The sequence below is a fragment of the Pecten maximus genome, chromosome 15 (genome assembly GCF_902652985.1).
Source record: "Pecten maximus chromosome 15, xPecMax1.1, whole genome shotgun sequence".
NCBI classification, from domain to species: Eukaryota; Metazoa; Mollusca; class Bivalvia; order Pectinida; family Pectinidae; genus Pecten; species Pecten maximus.
The window spans coordinates 21347542-21358293 of record NC_047029.1 but is presented as its reverse complement, the minus strand read 5'-3'; positions in this window follow the sequence as shown (position 1 = coordinate 21358293).

The window sequence follows — 10752 nt, the reverse complement described above, 5'->3', positions numbered from 1 at the left end:
TGAATTAAATATATGTTTAGTATATATAAATATGAAACGTCGGTTACTGTTTGTCGGTATTTTGTTTTTATATAATCTGGTGTAGATGACTACAAATAGTCCTATACCAGAAATAAACTAACTTCTACAATGTTTTTCATACACATTTTCCCCGACTGTCGACTGTTGGTGTACACGCAACATCTATAAAAACTTTCACGTCATTTTATGGAATGTGAAACCCACATGATGTACTTTATAAATTTAAATCACACGAACTGACAAGTCTCTGCTGAAAATAATACGTGATGTTATCTTCGGACAAGCTGCAAAAACAATATTTAGAACACCTGATAATTTGAAATTTTAGTCTACGTGTATTTGGACCTTCTCTGGTTTGAACGTATTTTATTTTTTAAATACAATTGGATTGGGCACTAGTTTTAACAACTTTGAAAAGCCCTCTCCACAAATATATATTACAAAAATTGTGATAGCGACACAGTTAACTTATAATTATTATAATCCATTTTTATATAATCAATATGCAAATAAAATATGTTTAAATCAAATAGTGATTAGAAAGAAAGAAAAACAAAGAAGAATGGAAGAAAGAAAGACAGATCTAGAGATCTAAAAGTAAGATGAATGTTGATACATTAGGATATACTACAAATTAAGATTCATAAACGATGTACACAATTCTTATCTTTAAATACACTGACTTAAAACTAACGCATAACACGTTCTAGCTACACATCCAATACACGTCACTTATCCATTGTCCACAAAAAAACCCATTTCTTATCGGGTCATTCCTAGACTTTCCAAGTTTCTTATTCATATGCCATGTCATTAGACGTTTATTTATAACCTGTGTATTATATACTAATTAAAAGTTATTATGTGAACAAATTATAATATCAATATGAACATAGTGTATAGACTCTAAGAGTGACATAGGCAGGATAGAAAAAAGCCCATATAGATGTACCTGTTCACACGATGTTTTGCTCAGAAACGGCCACTTAATTGAATAAACTCATTGTCAACTTTAGATAATTATCATTTCCACACAATAATAGGTTTAGGCGTACGGGCTGATAATGTATCAGTTTATCACAAATTTCACGTCTAATATTCATGTAATTTGGGCCATTGGAAACACGAGTAATCGTGCACATGCACATTGAGGTGATTCTACTAAATTAACACGATACATGGCCTTCCTAGAGTGAACATTTTTCGGACTTTAAAAAAAAAATCTATTTATTTATTTATTTTGAGGGGTTTGGTGTTGATAGATTGGAATTCGGTAAAAATGACATCGCCTGTGTTCATCATATATAGAAAGGTCATAAGCATGTTTGGTCCTACAACAGAAGTATGTGTTTTTGTTTTTTGTTTTTTTTCCATCGGGAATTAGGCTTGATGGTGATTTTTCTTCTCAGAGAGCTAATACCACCCACCCCCCTTCTGTATATAAAACGAACGCCGGGGATTTCATTTGCACCGAATTTTCATCATGCCCCCCCCCCCCCCCCCCCCCCAAAAAAATGTCTGAAAACGTGTTTTACACACTAGGGAAGGTCTATTTACACGTAAAAAATTCTCAGGTACTTGTGATATTGAGCTGTCTTATCTGATAATTTATGACGGGCCACGAGAAAGACTATTTATGCCTAAAAATGACATAAACGATTCAACGATCAAAGGGCATTTTAAAACGGAGCTAGGCTTGTCATATAATCAATATCAACACAAGATGTTTTCCTAGATTACCTCAGGCAGCTTAGTTCGTTTGGTTCATCAGTACGGTGCATGTGTCTCTACACGGTGTACTCGACAGAAAACACTGAAACGCAAAACTCACAGTGTATTACTCTCACAGTACATATATCTATTACTCTAACAGTACATATACCTATTACCCTCAACGTATCTATACTCTCACAGTACATATATCTATTACTCTCACATTACATATATCTATTACTCTCACAGTACATATATCTATTACTCTCACCGTACATATATCTATTACTCTCACAGTACATGTACATATATCTATTACTCTCACCGTACATATATCTATTACTCTCACAGTACATATATCTATTACTCTCACAGTACATATATCTATTACTCTCACAGTACATATATCTATTCTCTCACAGTACATATATCTATTACTCTCACATTACATATATCTATTACTCTCACAGTACATATATCTATTCTCTCACAGTACATATATCTATTACTCTCACAGTACATATATCTATTCTCTCACAGTACATATATCTATTACTCTCACAGTACATATATCTATTACTCTCACAGTACATATATCTATTACTCTCACAGTACATATATCTATTACTCTAATAGTACATATATCTATTACTCTCACAGTACATATATCTATTCTCTCACAGTACATATATCTATTACTCTCACAGTACATATATCTATTACTCTCACATTACATATATCTATTACTCTCACAGTACATATATCTATTACTCTCACATTACATATATCTATTACTCTCACATTACATATATCTATTACTCTCACCGTACATATATCTATTACTCTCACAGTACATATATCTATACTCCCACAATACATATATCTATACTCTCACCGTACATATATCTATACTCTCACAGTACATATATCTATACTCTCACCGTACATATATCTATTACTCTCACAGTACATATATCTATTACTCTCACAGTGTACATATATCTATTACTCTCACCGTACATATATCTATTACTCTCACAGTACATATATCTATTACTCTCACATTACATATATCTATTACTCTCACCGTACATATATCTACACTCTCACAGTACATATATTTATACTCTCACCGTACATATATCTATACTCTCACAGTACATATATATATACTCTCACAGTACATATATCTATACTCTCACAGTACATATATCTATTACTCTCACAGTACATATATCTACACTCTCACAGTACATATATCTATTACTCTCACATTACATATATCTATTACTCTAACAGTGTACATATATATATTACACTCACAGTACATATATCTATTACTCTCACAGTACATATATCTATTACTCTCACAGTACATATATCTACACTCTCACAGTACATATATCTATTACTCTCACAGTACATATATATATTACTCTCACAGTACATATATCTATTACTCTAACAGTGTACATATATATATTACACTCACAGTACATATATCTATTACTCTCACAGTACATATATCTATTACTCTCACAGTACATATATCTATTACTCTCACAGTACATATATCTATTCTCTCACAGTACATATATCTATTACTCTCACATTACATATATCTATACTCTCACATTACATATATCTATTACTCTAATAGTACATATATCTATTACTCTCACAGTGTACATATATATATTACTCTCACAGTACATATATCTATACTCTCACAGTACATATATCTATACTCTCACAGTACATATATCTATTACTCTCACAGTACATATATCTATTACTCTCACAGTACATATATCTATTACTCTCACAGTACATATATCTATTACTCTCACAGTACATATATATATTACTCTCACAGTACATATATCTATTACTCTCACAGTACATATATCTATACTCTCACAGTACATATATCTATTACTCTCACAGTACATATATCTATTACTCTCACAGTACATATATCTATTACTCTAATAGTACATATATCTATTACTCTCACAGTACATATATCTATTACTCTCACAGTACATATATCTATTACTCTCACAGTACATTTATATATTACTCTCACAGTACATATATCTATTACTCTCACAGTACATATATCTATTACTCTCACAGTACATATATCTATTACTCTCACAGTACATATATCTATTACTCTCACAGTACATATATCTATTACTCTCACAGTACATATATCTATTACTCTCACAGTACATATATCTATTACTCTCACAGTACATATATCTATTACTCTAATAGTACATATATCTATTACTCTCACAGTACATATATCTATTCTCTCACAGTACATATATCTATTACTCTCACAGTACATATATCTATTACTCTCACATTACATATATCTATTACTCTCACAGTACATATATCTATTACTCTCACATTACATATATCTATTACTCTCACATTACATATACATGTATCTATTACTCTCACATTACATATATCTATTACTCTCACCGTACATATATCTATTACTCTCACAGTACATATATATATACTCCCACAATACATATATCTATACTCTCACCGTACATATATCTATACTCTCACAGTACATATATCTATACTCTCACCGTACATATATCTATTACTCTCACAGTACATATATCTATTACTCTCACAGTGTACATATATCTATTACTCTCACCGTACATATATCTATTACTCTCACAGTACATATATCTATTACTCTCACATTACATATATCTATTACTCTCACAGTACATATATCTATTACTCTCACAGTACATATATCTATTCTCTCACAGTACATATATCTATTACTCTCACAGTACATATATCTATTACTCTCACATTACATATATCTATTACTCTCACAGTACATATATCTATTACTCTCACATTACATATATCTATTACTCTCACATTACATATACATGTATCTATTACTCTCACATTACATATATCTATTACTCTCACCGTACATATATCTATTACTCTCACAGTACATATATCTATACTCCCACAATACATATATCTATACTCTCACCGTACATATATCTATACTCTCACAGTACATATATCTATACTCTCACCGTACATATATCTATTACTCTCACAGTACATATATCTATTACTCTCACAGTGTACATATATCTATTACTCTCACCGTACATATATCTATTACTCTCACAGTACATATATCTATTACTCTCACATTACATATATCTATTACTCTCACAGTACATATATCTATTCTCTCACAGTACATATATCTATTACTCTCACAGTACATATATCTATTACTCTCACATTACATATATCTATTACTCTCACAGTACATATATCTATTACTCTCACATTACATATATCTATTACTCTCACATTACATATACATGTATCTATTACTCTCACATTACATATATCTATTACTCTCACCGTACATATATCTATTACTCTCACAGTACATATATCTATACTCCCACAATACATATATCTATACTCTCACCGTACATATATCTATTACTCTCACCGTACATATATCTATTACTCTCACAGTACATATATCTATTACTCTCACATTACATATATCTATTACTCTCACAGTACATATATCTATTCTCTCACAGTACATATATCTATACTCTCACCGTACATATATCTATTACTCTCACAGTACATATATCTATTACTCTCACAGTGTACATATATCTATTACTCTCACCGTACATATATCTACACTCTCACAGTACATATATTTATACTCTCACCGTACATATATATATACTCTCACAGTACATATATCTATACTCTCACAGTACATATATCTATTACTCTCACAGTACATATATCTATTACTCTCACAGTACATATATCTATACTCTCACAGTACATATATATATATACTCTCACAGTACATATATCTATACTCTCACAGTACATATATCTATTACTCTCACAGTACATATATCTATTACTCTCACAGTGTACATATATATATTACACTCACAGTACATATATCTATTACTCTCACAGTACATATATCTATTACTCTCACAGTACATATATCTATCATTCTCATTACATTTCAACCGATTATTCTTATATTACATTTATCATTTCCATGTAATAGTATTTATCTGTTTGACAATATTACATTCGTCTATCATTCTCACATTACAGCCATGTGTTACTCAAATTATCTTACATTATCACATTACGGACTAATATTTTCCCGCCCTAAAAATATTCCCGCTATTGTATGATGTATACATTTTCTACGGTATCGTTCAGTATTGTTGTAATGATCTACCTCAATATTAAACTTTTGAGACATGCGAATTTTCAATATGTCTTTCAGATGTTGTCTACACATAATTTTCGTTGAATATTCCTGTAAACCAAAACCGTAATTAATATCTTAGTATAAAGAACACTTCGTAGATGTATAAGCTTGTTAGAATATATCATACATTCTACGTTTCAGAATATCATTGATTGTCAACATACCCTAACCCCATTCTATATAACTCATCTCTTATATTCATTTAAGTGCCGTCTATTACCTATTTGCCGGTCACTCACAATAATTTTTCTTTTTTTTTTTTCTGAAAATTGCTCGAGCTCTCGATGAAAGGTAGAGAGTCGTTGCTTTAATTTTGTCAAAAAAAAACGTCTTAAAACGCGTTGACGTGTCCAAATTCCCAATTTGTTGTAATTGAAATGTAATTTTCATGTTTCTTTGGATAATAAAATGTATTAAGAAAATTCAACACGAGGTGGACTAAAACTAACATTGGTAAAAGTAACTCCTAAAACTAGCACATTCATTAAAACGATCGATCGTCCTCGACTATAGTTCCTCAAAGTACTTTAATGCATGTAGATAATTTTACATGTAAATATTTTGTTAGTCATAAAATAGAAACATCTAAACTTAAAACCACCTATGCTGCGCACTAAAATTGACGATAAAGCAAGCTGTCACCGCGCTGTTTGCATACTTAATTAATATCCCTGTTCAAGGCGACACTTACATGTACATGTACAAAACATGTACGTACATTTGACAGACCAATTTCAACTGACGGGGTGTCAAATATTGCTTTATCAAAAATTAATATTTCGTTGATATCGCCAGAGACATATATAAGTCTCTGATATCGCATTTTGAAAGTAAATCACACGTGCCCGTTACAATACATGGTTCATTCCCACTCAGCCAACATGTTGTTTTTGCTATATAAACATTACCTGAGTTTACCTGTGGAAAATGTAGGTATAGTCTGTTTCAGTATACGTATACATGGGACTCAAAGGTGACTAACAATTGAAGAAAATGTTGAAGAATGCCATTAAAAAAACATATACATTCATATGTACGTATTAATAACAAAATACATATAGTGATAATGTATTACTTATAATAATAATGATATTACACAACATTTTAAAAATGAATTAATGGAAAATCTTTTATAATAAAAAAATACACCATATACAGGTAACAATGATATACAGTGTAATTTCAATCATTTTTTTTCCCCCTTTCAATTAGATATGATTACTATATTATAATAAGCAACTAATTATTAGTATTGGAATCATTGTTTCAACGAAAATAAAGGTACATTTTGTTATAATCACATAAAGAGTTAACGGCACATACTTCAATGATATGTACTCACAGAGATATATGTATATGTATATATATGTCTCTGGTACTCAAAACTGTTGAAAAGAGTATGTGTATATTACCAATAAAAAATTCAATTGTTTTTCCATCAAAATTAGATTAAACATTAAACACCTTGGTTCAAACTTGACGTTCCTTCACATCTTATCCACTTGGAGTAATAAATCCAGGATAATGACAATCATATGCACGTGTATCATATACTTGTTTCCTGAACATTAACATTAAATTTCATAAAGGGACTGAAGTGATTATGATATACCTTGAGAAATTGAACTTGTGTATTCTAACCATTTAATTTAACATTCAATTTCATAAAGTGACTTGAACTTGGATTACGATTACTCGTGTTAAAGGAAGTGACTATTATATCAAAAACATATATACAATCGTCGGTTCTCATATACGCAGTCTTCACATACGAAATTATTCCCGTAATAAATAGTTCAATCTAATTACAACAAAGAAACACAAGTCTATATAATCAGAGACATATATATGTCTCTGCCGACGATATATCATATTCAATGATTACACAGTGACTTTGGTGATATTGTCAACTTTATCCGTGATTTCTAGGATTATACTGATTTGTACTCGATCATACATGATTTGTTTTACTTGAACAATTAAAATGTCATTTAAAGTGTTTTGTTTTTAATTGTTTTCACTTAAGTACATTATATATATCCGTTATATATCACAATGAAACAGGTAACGTTGACTTAAACTTATTAATAATGTTTCCTTACAATATGTATGTAAAGGTTAAAATTGAACAAATGTATTTTCTGTTTTATTTATAAAACATTATAATTATAATAAAGTGTGAAATTTATAACAATGAAAGATATAGAGAAATGAATTCTTTTCACTAATTTAATTTATGAAAATTTCAGTTATATTTTAACATTTTTTTAATTGTATAAAAGTATTTGTGATACATATGTAGTATGTATGCATTATACACAAACTATTAACAGCATGAAGCACAGGTAATACCGGTAACACAGGTTACCTGAGAATGAATTACTTCTCCAAAACAGGCTATAACTTACCTGTAATTAGTGCCTATTGTTCTCTATTGTTCCTACCCCTAATGTTAAATTAGGATATGTTGGCTGAGTGGGAAGACACCGATAACATTACTATTATGTTGTGGCACTGACATGTACGCGAGACCAGCACGTGGTGTAATCAGTATACCTTCAATGAAATGATGTGAAATTATATAATTTATTGTGCATGTGCCGAACACTAACATTTTTGCTTTTTTTGTTCTTTTTTTACTTACATTCTGTCGAATTAAAGTGCATGCATTCCCACTCTATACACAGGTCTGTCAAATGTTTTCTTTCCCTCTAAAATGTTAGCAAATATTTACATGCCTGTACATAATATGATGTATTAATATCTTTGACGCTCTGTAGGATTTATGCTTGAAATGTTACAATTTAAAAACGAACCAGCCCCAGGCCAATATATATAGATTATATTTGAGTCAGCGATTTTCCATATTTTTACATTCTATACTGCCCGTATACGGCCATCATTCAAAGTCGACCGCTGATACGAATCCCGCGTTTTTACAAGGAATTTCCCCGCTAAATCATCGTTAATCACCAATTAATGTGGGGGCGCTATAGCATAAGTGTTGTCAGCAGTGAAGATATTATATCACAAGGACAGGCGCACCTACAAGTAACAAGCTTGATGCTGATTGGTTACGAACTAACACACCCCAAAGCATCTAAAAGATCTTGTACGCCAAACCCTAACCCGAACCAGTTTTCCGTGTCCGGACAGGGAACATAATTTTTTTCCTTGACAACAGTTTGATTTTTTTTCTCGATTTTGCTAAAATAAATTTGCATTATCACTAACACATCTATTACGAACCATTGTTATAGTCAGCGTCACAAGTAACCATTAAAAACATTAAAGATGACATCCGCCTGATTCATAATCAATTTTAGTATATAGGCCTCTGTCAATATCAAATATAAAATCACCATATCAAAGGATATAAAGACAGAGAAATCTTCTTTTTCCCACAACTTCATTCTTTATTATATGCTGATAATATCAACATTTCTAAAGAAGCTGACAAATGACCCTTCTGTTAAGTACCACCTATCAAACTATAAAGTATACCTCGCTACTATCTATATCTATAATACTCACTCGCTACCCAACGGGCCTCACCTGTATGATAGATTAGCGCTGCTGATGTAGTTGGTTCATTCTGATTAATACACAATCCCACTTACCAATGTTAAATTACCGCTTATATGAGGAAACTGTTTATTCTAATGTTTTTAACAAAGCGCTTGGTATTTCCATATTGTTTATTGATTGATATTTTTCTCTCTAAACCTTATTCAAAAAAAAAGTATAGATGGATATATTCAGCACCACGTTAACGAAAATTTGACTTCCACTGAAATTATGGACTCAGCAAAAAGATATTGGCGCTACCGTAAATGAGAAACTCGCTTTCGATAAGCATATCAGCGTAAAGAGTAATAAAGCAAATATTCTAATATAGGCATTGAGGAGGAAAATGGAATTCATGGTTATTAACCATTCTAAACCATTATCATAGCATTAATCATACCTCATATACTGTTTGCAGTCTGGTGTCCCATGAAGAAAAGTATGTAATAGTAATAGAAAACATATATCGTCGAGTACCGATACTTTTACATTTATCATACACGGAACTATACAGTAATTCAAATTTTCAACACAAGCAGGTATAGAAGATCACGTGGTGATATGATAGAAATTACATAAATTGTTTCTGGTAAAGATGAAAAAGAAATTACAGAAATATTTAGAATAAAGGAAAATTCAGACACACGTGGTCATTAAATTAAAATATATAAAGAACAGTCACATTTTAAATTAATGCAAGAAAAGATTTTTTCCTATACAGCGAATAGTTGCTGCTTTAAATAAACTCCTGTCGAGTAAGTAAACAAAGTGACCATTGAACAGTTTAAGTATAAAATAGATAAACACTGGAGAAGTCCAACAAAAAAGTGTTTTAAAGAAATGATTTAGCTATAAAATTATGATTGTGATGATGTATATTGTATTATTAGCTGACTGTCAAAGATTTTAAATCTGGTATATAGTGCGTGTGTGTTGTCATGATAAATCTATGTAGAGTTGTCGGGTACGAGAAACAGGTTTGGGTTCGGGCTAAACCTCTAATCATTTGGATAACTATATTAGGTATATATAGAACATATTGCATAGTTTTCGAATAGTAGGCACACGTCCAAAAACAATACCTGTAATTAGTACCTATT